Below are 12,653 nucleotides of genomic sequence, written 5' to 3'. Positions count from 1 at the left end.
GCCGACTGGGGTGGGGGGCTGGGCGGCGTGACGTCATGTCACCCGCAACACGCCGGCGGCCATCTTACTACGGGGTTCACTTTAAAAAAGACCCCCCCCCCTCACACCCCCCTCCCCCCCCATAGATAAATAAATAAGCAGCCCTGTTAAACAACCCATTATCGATGCCCCCTACCTGCAAACTCAATTTCACTGTTCAAGAATACGGGGTTAACCATATGGGTTGACACGGTATGCAATATTCATGTATCACTATGGTTGTCTATGTATGTCTATGTATCTCCATGGGTCTATAACTCTATATGTATCTGTGGGTCTCTATGTATCTGGGGGCCGTCCATAAATGACGTCACGCACCTAGGGGGGGGGGGGTCAGACATTTGTGACGATGTGTGACGAGGGGGGGGAGAAATGTGACGTCACGTAAAAATTTAAATCAATATAGACAACACTTTCTTCTTAATGAAATATACTCTTTAATAAATGTTTTCTCCTTCAACATCAGAGTGCAGCGCCACATTAAATACGCACTACAATGACAATAGTTTAAAGCGATTTGAAGCATGTATTTTTTGGGGGGGGGGGGGGGCAGAGCTTTGTGACGTCATATTTGAGGGGGGGGGGTATGACTTTTTGAGACGCCGTGTGACGAGGGGGGGGGGGGTCAAAAATCGTCCAAAATCGCGTGACGTCATTTATGGACGGCCCCAAAAGAGAAACACAAATTGATAAAAAAAATTACGTGACGAAATAAAAACTTGTTAACGTATTAATTGGTGTCAACCATGCTACTTACTGTCTGTGATATTGCATGTTGATGCTGTATTGTTATTTTTTGCCCGTATTGAAACGGCTGTACTCCGCGTGGACCTGAAGACTAAAATTTCCCCGTACAAGAAACACGGGCTGAAAACGTATGTGGCTTAGACACGGTAACAGCGTTGGCAGTAGTGGCCGGGGCGTTGTTATCGTAGCACGGCCCACCGAGCCGGTTGATAAAGCGCTGTGGAACGCTTCATACAAACTTCAAATCTATACCGACTCGCATTTTGCATGCGTTGCACCCCCCCCCATGATTTAATTCCCCTTAGTAATATGGCCGCGCATCCTGTGACGTCGCGATCACGTGGGAGTTTCAACCAATCCACCCGCTACAAGTTGCCCCCCCCCTCTCTCCCCCCAATAACACCCGTCTATGCGCATGCGCACGACTGACAGCTGTCAAACGCCCTTGACGGTGGGGTCGTTGCAGGCACGCACCGCGACCAATCAGATCTCGCGTCGCTGCGAGGTTGCCCCAACCAATCGGAAGCGTCCGTTTGCTCTTTCGCCATTGGTGATCGCCACTCGTGGCCATTTTGTCAGGGCGGCACGTGGCAGTCACATCGTCAAGTAACTGTCAAATGTATGGTTGATCATCGAATATCAGAATAACAAACAATACAAAACATGATAAAAGTGCAGAGTACAAGAAAGTTAAACAAATAACTCAAACACATACAAATAAAATGAAACCATCTCTATCCGACTTGACAAAGTCCACTGGAGGTATTATTTTTCAAAAGCGACCTGTCCACAGTACAAAAACATGACAGTAGATTATCTGGCGGCTTCGGGGGGAGGCATACCTGTCAATCCATACTGTTTACCCGTATTCTTCTACAGGGAAATTGAGTTTTCAGGTCCATACGGCCTACAGCCGTTTCAATACGGGTGAGAAAAAGAAACAATTGTTTTTTCTATGTGTTTCTCCCTTGTGATGGGACTTTGTAGGATGAACGTTAAGATTTATAAGAGCACGGGCTGATCAATAAGGTCTAAATTGGTCTGTAATAAGGTAGGGCACTGATAAGGGGTTCACAGGTATGGGCAGCGGGAGCTGGCTTTTCCGAAACTCCGGATAATCGCATCATTATTTCAAATAGCTTATTTTTGCGCATTCAATCAAATTATGTTTTTAGGTGTTGTGTTTTGTGGGGGTCGCTAGCCCCCGAGATCCCTCCCTCGATAATGTTAACGGCCGGGCTAGCATCATCAATCGCCCCCCCGCTGCTAAGCGAACCGCTGCTAAGTTCCTCACCCATGGGGTGGGAGCCGTCGCCCGAGGATTCCACTCCACCGCGGGTCCGCGTAGCAGGCATGGTTAATTACGTACGCGCACACCCACACACACAGCTCCGTACGGCACTCACTCTTGCGCTTCTCTGCGCCGCGCTGGCCGCTCACGTTACAATCGCGCACCTGGGGTACGCCGATTTCGCACGACGAGAGCTTACGCCTACACCGTACTACACGCGTTCACACTTATAACACGTAACGAGCACACGCAAGCGGGGCACACGCCGACACAACGACTAAAGTCGCCGCCGCCGTGCGCGCGAGATAAACCGTACAACAATGCGCAGCCGATTACGCTATGATCGCGCACCTGGGGGACGCCGATTACGCACGCTGCGAGCTTACGCACACACAGTACCACACGCGTTCCCACACGCTCACACTGCACGACAAGATCACGCGAGACCACGCTTCGCTATTAATGATTTATTACCTGATAACTAATGTTGAATTAGTGAGTCGACGAGGCTGGCCTATTCCACTAAACCGGCACCTATTCCCTATTTATCGGCTATGATTCTAATTCCCCTTCTTACTCACTGTTAAGTGTCCACGGCGGTCCGCTGATCCTTGTGTTAACCGCGTGCCTCGGTGCGTCGCACGGACGTCCGGGTCGCTGGCTCGAGCTGCGTCTGGTCGCCTGGCGCTGGAGTAAGAGAGCGATTTCCCCTCTGCGCTCCTCTATTTATCCTCCCTACCTCCCAAAGGGGATGCTGCGCTGAACAATGGGCTCGTGCACCCCAAGCCCGCGCACGGCAGTCCCCAGGCGCTGTTGATATGCTAATCAGTGTGCTGCGTGCAAGGCGTAAATCCTAATTACTCCCTTACCCTTCCTACCAATGGGGCTTGCGCGCTCAAGCGCAATTATCCCAACCCTCCATGACTATGCGCAACAGCCCCTGTGACCCCGCTATTCATGCTGTCCCGTGCCTCCCCTGCTCGCCCCGTCGACCCGTGGGAGTGTGTGTGGGGGGAAATGCGCCTCAACCGCGGTGGCCGAATGCCCCACGCCACGACCTACCATATTAAGGCCGGCCGCAGCGCCGCGGTGCCACGTAGCACGGGGAGGTCATCCAATTCCCTGATCGCCGGAAACCGTGAGAATTAATCCCGATAAGGGTCTCTCGGATAAAAACCGGTCGATCAGGTGACCTTCCCTTCCAGCTCTATGGGGGGGGGGGGAATGCGTGCGGGTGTGTGCTTATGTGGGGCGGGTGATGGGGGGCAGTGCGGTGGGGGAAGCCGGGCGGCTCCCTGGTTCGGCAGAGCGGCCCCGTCGTTGTGGCACCACATAGCCCCCCGGGGTGCCAGTCCCCGTCCCGGGTTGACTGGAGCACCTCGCCTGGGTTGCCCCCACGAGGTATCGCCGCAGGGTCCGCGGGATTCGCCCGGCCCTTGTGGCTGGCCTCGGGGGTGGCGGCTCCGTCTCCTGGGGCTCCGGCGGTGGTCTCCTCCTCCATTCCAACGGCTCCCCTCGGCCTCTGGCACCTGCGGGCTGGGGAACAAACTCAGAGGCGGTGGGGTTTAAGGGTCGCCGTCCTCGTCGCCCCCGGCCCCGCCCGGGGCCCCTCGGAGCCCGGGGCTCCGTGGGGCCCATGTACTGCGCGAGGCCCCCGGGCACGGGGGGTGGGGGGACCCCGGGGTTTCGGGGTACTTGGACGGCGGGGCTCCCCCCCTCGGGGGCTGCTCGCCACGGCTTCAGTCGGCGGATGTTGACCACCATCTCCCGGCCCCTCTCTCCTCCCTGAATCAGCACCGTCCATGGTGAGATCTGCCGTCTCACAATCCAGGGTCCTCGCCAGTAGGTGGTCAGCTTCCCCACCTGTCCGGCACCGACGCGGGGAGTGTACAGCCACACCTCGGAGCCCGCAGTGTAGAAGGGGGGCTCCATACGGGGTCGGGCGCCCTGCTCTTGCCGCTGGTGCGCGGCCTCTCCGTGCGGGCAGGCTCGGCCCCTGGCCCCTCGCAGGGTCTCCAGCAAGTGCTCCACGGGGTGGCTCCCTTCCTCCCGTTGCGGCGGAGGAACACCGAACAGCAGATCTGCGGGCAGGCGAGACTCGCGACCAAACATCATTAGGAACGGGGTCTGTCCTGTAGAGGTGTGAACGGCGGTGGTGTAGGCGAACAGGGCATAGGGAAGGTGTTCGTCCCAGTCCTGTTGATTCGCGGCCGCCATGCGTTTAAGCTTCCCGGCCAGAGTCTGGTTCATCCTCTCTACCATCCCGTTCGCCTGGGGGTGATACGCCGTGGTTCGGTCCTTCTGGATCCCGAACTCTCGGCACAGCGCCTGAAATAATTCGGCCTCGAATTCACTACCCTGGTCGGTAATGACTCGTTCGGGGATCCCGCACTTAAGTACATAGTTTTCCACGAAGGCCCGGGCCACTACAAGGGCTGTTTTATCTGGGATAGCCACCGCCACGGGGTAGCGGGTGAAGTATTCCACCGCTACGAGAATATATCGGTTGCCCCGGTGGGATCGTGGAAAGGGCCCCTGCAGGTCGATTCCGACCAACTGATTCGTCCGACTGACTCGGAACGGCCTCAGGGGTACCTGGTACCTCGCCGGCTTTTGCCCACACTGCTGACAGGCCCGGCAGCCCTGCACCCAGGCGGCCACATCTTGTGCCAATTTGGGCCAGAGATACTGGCGACGCAGGGTCTCCCGGGTGCGCCGTTCCCCATCATGGCCCCCGAGTGGGTGGTCATGCACCAGCCGTAGCAGCTGGGGTCGCACCTGGGCAGGAACACAGATGCCCCCCGGCTGGCCGGCCTCGGTTAACTCCCGTACCACTCCGTTCCGCACACACAACCGGGCATACAAACCGCTCCAGGGTCCTGGTAGGGCGCTCTTTTCCTCCCGCAGTGCCGCCTCCACTGCCGCCAGATCCGGATCTCGCTGCTGGGTCTGTCTCAGCTGCTCGTCGTTTAGGCCCGGGAAGGCGCAGCCGACGTCCTCCTGGATCCGTCCGATCGGGTCCCGAGCCGCGGGTCCCGCGCTTGCCGGGCGGTCGACGGGATCCTCAGTGCCACCTGTGAGGGTTTCTGTGGCGCACACTGCACTCTCCCTCGCTGGGGGGGGGTCAGTGGCCGCGGCCTCTCGGGGGTCCGTTGCCTGCCGGCAGCGTCCCGCCGTGAAACACGGGCAGGCCTCCTCCGCCCTCGTCTCGGCGTACACCGTGGGTCGCCTCGATAAGGCGTCCGCGTTTGCATGCGTCCGGCCAGCCCGATACTCGATTTGCAGGTTGTACTCCTGCAACTGCGCCAACCACCGGGCCATCTGCCCCCGCGGCTCCTTGAATGTAAGAAGAAACTGCAGAGCATAATGGTCAGTGCGTACGCGACATCTCCTGCCGTACAAATACGGTCGGAACTGTTTGCATGCGAAAATCACGGCGTACAACTCTTGGCGGGTCACGCAATAGTTCAGCTCGGCCCCACTCAAGGTCCGGCTGGCGTACGCGATGACTCGTTCCGCCCCATCCTGTACCTGTGACAACACCGCGCCCAGCCCGCTGCTGCAGGCGTCGGTGTCCAAAATAAAATCGGTGGTAAAATCGGGGAAAGCGAGGGTGGGGGCGTGGGTGAGGTGGTCTTTGAGAGTGGTGAAGGCCGTCTGGCAGGCCCCCGTCCACTGGTAGGGGTGCTTAGGGGAGGTGAGTTGGGTGAGGGGGCGTGCAATCTCGCTGAATCCCTTTACAAATCGACGATAATAGGTGGCGAGCCCCAAAAATGATCTGATCTCCGTCAGATTCCTTGGCCGTGGCCACTCCACTACGGCGCGTACCTTCTCCGGATCGGTGCGCACGCCTGCCTCGCTGACGCGATGCCCGAGGTACCCCACCTCGCGTTGTGCGATGTAACACTTACGTGGCTTGAGCTTGAGATGAGCCGCTCGCAGCCGCTGGAACACCTCTCGAAGCCTGGACCAATGCTCAGACAAAGATCTACTGAACACTATCACATCGTCCAAGTAAATCAGGCACTGTTCCCACTGCAAGCCCCGCATCACCAACTCCATCAACCGCTGGAACGTCGCGGGCGCGTTAGTGAGTCCGAACGGCAACACTCGAAACTCAAACAGGCCCATCGGGGTGGTGAATGCTGTTTTTGGCCGATCCTCCTCCGTCATCTCCACCTGCCAGTAACCGGACGCCAGATCGAGGGTGGAAAAATACCGCGCTCCTGCGAGACTGTCGAAGGTGTCGTCGATGCGAGGTATGGGGAAGGCATCGCCGAGCGTGACTGCGTTTAGTTTACGGTAATCGACGCAGAATCGGGTTGACCCATCCTTTTTCGTTACTAGTACCACCGGGGCTGACCAGGGGCTCGCCGAGGGCTGAATTATGTTATCGCGAAGCATGTCCCCAACTGCCTCTTTGATTTGGACGCGTTCGGGTGCGCCCACTCGGTACGCAGGGAGTTTGATGGGTCGGGCTGCACCGGTGTCAATTTGATGCTTAACAAGGTCGGTCCGACCCACGTCCGAGTCGTGTTCGCTGAACACGTCGGCATACTCCCGCAGTAACTCGCGCAGCCGATCGGCCTCTCCCTTAGGTAAGTCCGCCCATGGTACATGTAACGCGTCGAGCAGGGGAACGACCTCGGCTCGGGGAGTCGGGCCGACTCGCCAGGCCAGGTCCTGCTCACCCTCAGGACGACCGGGGTCCTCAGCCCAGAGTGCGAACACCGAGTCGTTAGAGTGGCGTGCGTGCAGGGGGTGTACTGTGGCTATCGGGGTGCGCCGTCGCAGTATCGCGGGGGTATTGTGGGGGTTAAACATCCGCATAAACAATCGGTCCCCATCTGCGTTTACCAACGTGGCGGATCCCACAACCCCATACCGTTTTGCCAACTCCGGGTGAGGAGTTAGCATTACCTCCCCTGATGGTCGGAGCGCGGGGTCGGTGGGGGATGTTGCCACCGGCACCAGCATCTCGGTGAGCGGGCCGATGGTGACTGCCGTCGTCAGGATAGCGGCCACAGGTGCAAAGCGGCGGCGCGTCGGTTCTCGTCCCAGGAACGGTATCCGCTCGCCGTTGCTCTCCATGGTGGCGCATCGCTGGCGGGGTTGCACGTTGAGTCCCAGCCGTTCTAAGAGGTCGGTACCTGCGATACACTCGTGACACAACGCACTCGACACGTAGAACTCCTGGGTGCACACCTGACTGCCTATGCGGACCTCTAGGGTGGCTCTCCCCAGCAGCCCCATTCCGGCTCCGCTCGCCGTGTGCAGCGCGCGGTCCGGTGCCTGCAGGTGACGCACGTCGACCCCGATCGCGCTGCAGTGCGCTGCGCTCACGAGCGAGGCCACCGCCCCCGTGTCCAGCAGGATTCGGGTACGCACTCCGTTAACCTCCCCTTCCACCAGCGACGTGGCCCCCGTGATCCCCGCCACCAGCTCCCGCAGCCAGTCGCCGGGAGTCACCGTTTCCGTGGGCGTTGTTGCTGGAACCTGTGTGGAGATCACTCGCTCGCCATTATTCTCATTATCGTCCATTTGTATCGGGACCGCGTCGATTGCACCCCTAGTTGGTCCGCTCTCTAGGGGGCGTTGGAGTTTAACCCCCGCGTCTGTCTCGCTCGGGTGATTTCAGGACAGTCCCTCACTAGATGCCCTCGGCGATCGCACATATAACATGCCCGGGGAGGGGGGGCGGTTCCGTAGCGGGTCCCCTGTCCGCTCCCTCCCCCCCCATTACGCCGCTGTCCACCCTCCGCCTCTAGTCGGGCTACCCTCCCAGATAACCCTCCCACCGTGGCGCGTAGGTCCCCCATTTCGGATCGGATGGTCTCAACGGAGGATTGCAGTTTGGTCATATTTTTATTTGCTTCCTCGCGTACCTGGGTTACCCTTTCACCTACGTGAGTTACCCTCTCACCTACTTGGGTTATCATATCTCCCATGCCGGCCTGTAACCCGGCTACCCACCCCGGGGTCGTCTCGCTGGGTCTCTGTGGCTCTCTTTCCCGGCCCCTTACCGTCCTCGCGAGCTCCTGTCCCTCCTCCTCGTCTTCCGAGAGCAGGCTCGCAATGGCGCGCTCTCGTCCCAGCCCCCGGAGCTGCGCGCGTTCGCTGTGAATTCTTTCACACTTACGTGCGCGCTCGACAAGGGTGTTAAACGGAAGACGTGGGCAGCTCATGTCTGGCTGCCACCACGCCGTGCGAGACAGGTACCGCTGGATTTTCTCGGCGGCCAGTTCCTCAATAACATCAGTTGCGTACCCCGGGCGTGCGATCTTTGTTAACTCACGCACATCCTCGGCGTAATCACGTAGATCTTCGCCAGGTTGGCGCCGGCGCGCCTCTAAGGCCGATTTTGCTTCCTCCTCGTCACGCGTGCCAAAACGCTGATCGAGTCGGCGCATCAGCTCCTCTAGCTGTGTCTGTGCGCTCGCGGGTAACGCTTCTACAAAATCGGCTGCCCGCCCATCAAGATTCATATTAAGTTGACGTACTGCCTGCGCGTCCGTCCATCCATTAATTTCCTTGGCCCCTAAGAGATTGCGGGCGAATGCCTTCCACGAAGGGGCCCCCCGGCCGGTAAATATTAGTCTTATTTTAGCGTGAGGTAACGCGGGGGTCCGTACCGCTTCTGACACCAATTTGTGGGGGTCGCTAGCCCCCGAGATCCCTCCCTCGATAATGTTAACGGCCGGGCTAGCATCATCAATCGCCCCCCCGCTGCTAAGCGAACCGCTGCTAAGTTCCTCACCCATGGGGTGGGAGCCGTCGCCCGAGGATTCCACTCCACCGCGGGTCCGCGTAGCAGGCATGGTTAATTACGTACGCGCACACCCACACACACAGCTCCGTACGGCACTCACTCTTGCGCTTCTCTGCGCCGCGCTGGCCGCTCACGTTACAATCGCGCACCTGGGGTACGCCGATTTCGCACGACGAGAGCTTACGCCTACACCGTACTACACGCGTTCACACTTATAACACGTAACGAGCACACGCAAGCGGGGCACACGCCGACACAACGACTAAAGTCGCCGCCGCCGTGCGCGCGAGATAAACCGTACAACAATGCGCAGCCGATTACGCTATGATCGCGCACCTGGGGGACGCCGATTACGCACGCTGCGAGCTTACGCACACACAGTACCACACGCGTTCCCACACGCTCACACTGCACGACAAGATCACGCGAGACCACGCTTCGCTATTAATGATTTATTACCTGATAACTAATGTTGAATTAGTGAGTCGACGAGGCTGGCCTATTCCACTAAACCGGCACCTATTCCCTATTTATCGGCTATGATTCTAATTCCCCTTCTTACTCACTGTTAAGTGTCCACGGCGGTCCGCTGATCCTTGTGTTAACCGCGTGCCTCGGTGCGTCGCACGGACGTCCGGGTCGCTGGCTCGAGCTGCGTCTGGTCGCCTGGCGCTGGAGTAAGAGAGCGATTTCCCCTCTGCGCTCCTCTATTTATCCTCCCTACCTCCCAAAGGGGATGCTGCGCTGAACAATGGGCTCGTGCACCCCAAGCCCGCGCACGGCAGTCCCCAGGCGCTGTTGATATGCTAATCAGTGTGCTGCGTGCAAGGCGTAAATCCTAATTACTCCCTTACCCTTCCTACCAATGGGGCTTGCGCGCTCAAGCGCAATTATCCCAACCCTCCATGACTATGCGCAACAGCCCCTGTGACCCCGCTATTCATGCTGTCCCGTGCCTCCCCTGCTCGCCCCGTCGACCCGTGGGAGTGTGTGTGGGGGGAAATGCGCCTCAACCGCGGTGGCCGAATGCCCCACGCCACGACCTACCATATTAAGGCCGGCCGCAGCGCCGCGGTGCCACGTAGCACGGGGAGGTCATCCAATTCCCTGATCGCCGGAAACCGTGAGAATTAATCCCGATAAGGGTCTCTCGGATAAAAACCGGTCGATCAGGTGACCTTCCCTTCCAGCTCTATGGGGGGGGGGGGAATGCGTGCGGGTGTGTGCTTATGTGGGGCGGGTGATGGGGGGCAGTGCGGTGGGGGAAGCCGGGCGGCTCCCTGGTTCGGCAGAGCGGCCCCGTCGTTGTGGCACCACAGTTTCTGTTTTTTTGTGTTTAAAATGTGTTTACTAAATGAAATTGGAATACATATCCCAAAGTAAAAAGTTATTGTATTTACTGTACCGACCGTACTTACCACTCCAATCTCGAGGGGATGATGTCCGTAACTACGCTCTTGTTTCAACACGATGGCCGGACTGATGCGAACGTCGGATTACACGCACTTTTCGCCGGATCTGTTTTTTGTGACTGTAGTTATTAACCACGAAAAATATATATCGTGCGGTATTTTAATTGTTGTATCTAGTGTATAATGTACTGCAAATATACATTTGACCCTGATATCGAGCGTAGCTACTTTTTTCTTTTTGTCACGCACATGGTGCCTGCCGTTCGCCGGACTGGTACAAACTTTGAAGCGTTTTTTTTTTACCGGATCGGCCTGGGACCGCCGGATAATGTTGGAAGCCGAATAATTGCGCGCTGGATAATATCATTAATCGATGATCAACTTGTACTTTGTTCAGCCGAGTGATGAACTCAAGATACCAGGATGAGACTAATTTGCAAGAGTGACCGCAGGGGGGTGGGGGGGAGGTCACCAAAATAACAAAAGCAAATCAAATCAAGTCGCAACAAAATGGAATAAATAGAAAGCAGTGCAGCCTACAAGACCCACTCACTTGCCACGCGCACCACCCTCCGTGAACTATATCGCGCGTGTCATGTTACACATATTAGCCTGTCAAGTGTCATTACTTTTTTTTATTGTAAACTGATATCAATATCATGCGTGTACTTTCAAGATGGGCCATTAACCGACACGTTTATTGGCTATTGGCTTTCCAGATCGACACAATCAAGGAGCGATTGTTTCAGCGAGTAAATCCATGGACCGGGTTCGAATGTCCGGCACGCAAGTGCCCGGAACGAACCCGGGACGGGTTTATGTTTAGACCCCCCAAAAATGGCCAAAGACATTCGTTAATAACCCTGCCTTCTCAAGAAGGGTCATTGCCTGAAACGTAACCGATAACGTGTGTTTTCCTTTCAAGTCCACGCAGTGTCATTTACGGATGTGTTGAGAATGTATTTTTTGTTGTGTTGAGTTGTTTTGTTAATTGTGTTTGTATCACCAAATAGTTTGTCGCTCGATGTAATCTCGTGCTAATTCCGCTTGGCTCTGCGTATTACTCGACGCTATTTACACTGCGGTCAGCCGAGTTATGCAACGGAGCCCGCGTCTTTGGGCACGCCGAGGTGCGTTTGAAGGCAGCAAATCCGGATCACAGCTGCCAATGCAAAAAACCCGTTTGAGTTGTCGGCGTCTCGTCGTCACGCGTAGTTATCTGTTGTGATCTAATGCAGAGCAGTGGTACAGAGCAGTGGTTCTCATCTGGGAATTACGCCGTACCCCTGGGGTTACGTGGCAATGTCCCAGGGTGGTACGTCAGGTGATGTATAAATGTGTGAAATTATGTCATACATGAGAGTCATTTGTGAATAATCATGGATGAATCTGTCAATATAAAATAACTACGATGAAAGTAAAAATTCATTTGGTAACCTGGAACAATTTCTAAACTCATTGACCGTAAACAATGCGATTTGCAAGAGTAAGCAGCGAGCACGAACAAATTGTGTCATGCATGCAGTGCGTCCATTGAATTCGCTTTTTATTCACTGTCTAGTTAGGATATCTCACAACATTGACAATCAGTTAAAATAAAGATGCTCATTCATACATTTATTTATCAGGACCATGTTGGGTCAGGCAAGGCGGTACTCGTTTGAGAAAAAATTCAACAAGGGGTACATTAGCCAGAAAATGGTTGAGAACCACTGGTGTAGAGAAAGGCTCACGAAAGTTGATATCACAGAGCTAGGATCTATTACAACACAGTAAACAATGTCAATCGCATGACTGTCAAAGTCATATTTAAATTCTGAAATGATTTCGTGATGCTGTAATAAAGTGCAGTCGCCAAACACGTACGATACACGTATTCTATCTATTTGTTTCTCTGTGTGTGCTACGAAGGACCATCGCCTGGAACGTCGTATATTATGTATATGTTTTTAATTTTAAGGCCACGGTGTTTTTGACGAATTTGGTGAGTTATACTGTTGAATTCTAGGTTGGAATTTCAGAACTAAAAATGGAATGTGACGAGTGTTTGCCCATCAACTCAGCTTGGCAATCATCCCGCAGTTGATTGACAAATGACATGGATATTATTGTCCTACAAACTGTAACCACCCCCGACGATTCGATGGCTTTGTCGATAATGGCAACTCAAAACATCTTGGCGGCTGTGAGATCCACGCTGAAGTACTGTGCATGGTAAACCCATTGAAAACGACGCGTGCCCAACGATGCACGGACATTGTTGTCAATTCACCGCTGGCACATGACCCCGTGGGTCGTGGGGGTTATTTGACCGTACAGAACTTCGCCATGCTGGTGAGTGAGAGGGAGCAATGGATTAAGATACACCACAAGGGAATTTGCTCTACCTGCCGCC

The sequence above is a fragment of the Lethenteron reissneri genome, chromosome 11, assembly GCF_015708825.2.
Source record: "Lethenteron reissneri isolate LAM-NWPU_2019-01 chromosome 11, ASM1570882v1, whole genome shotgun sequence".
NCBI lineage: Eukaryota > Metazoa > Chordata > Hyperoartia > Petromyzontiformes > Petromyzontidae > Lethenteron > Lethenteron reissneri.
This window is presented reverse-complemented; position numbering follows the sequence as displayed.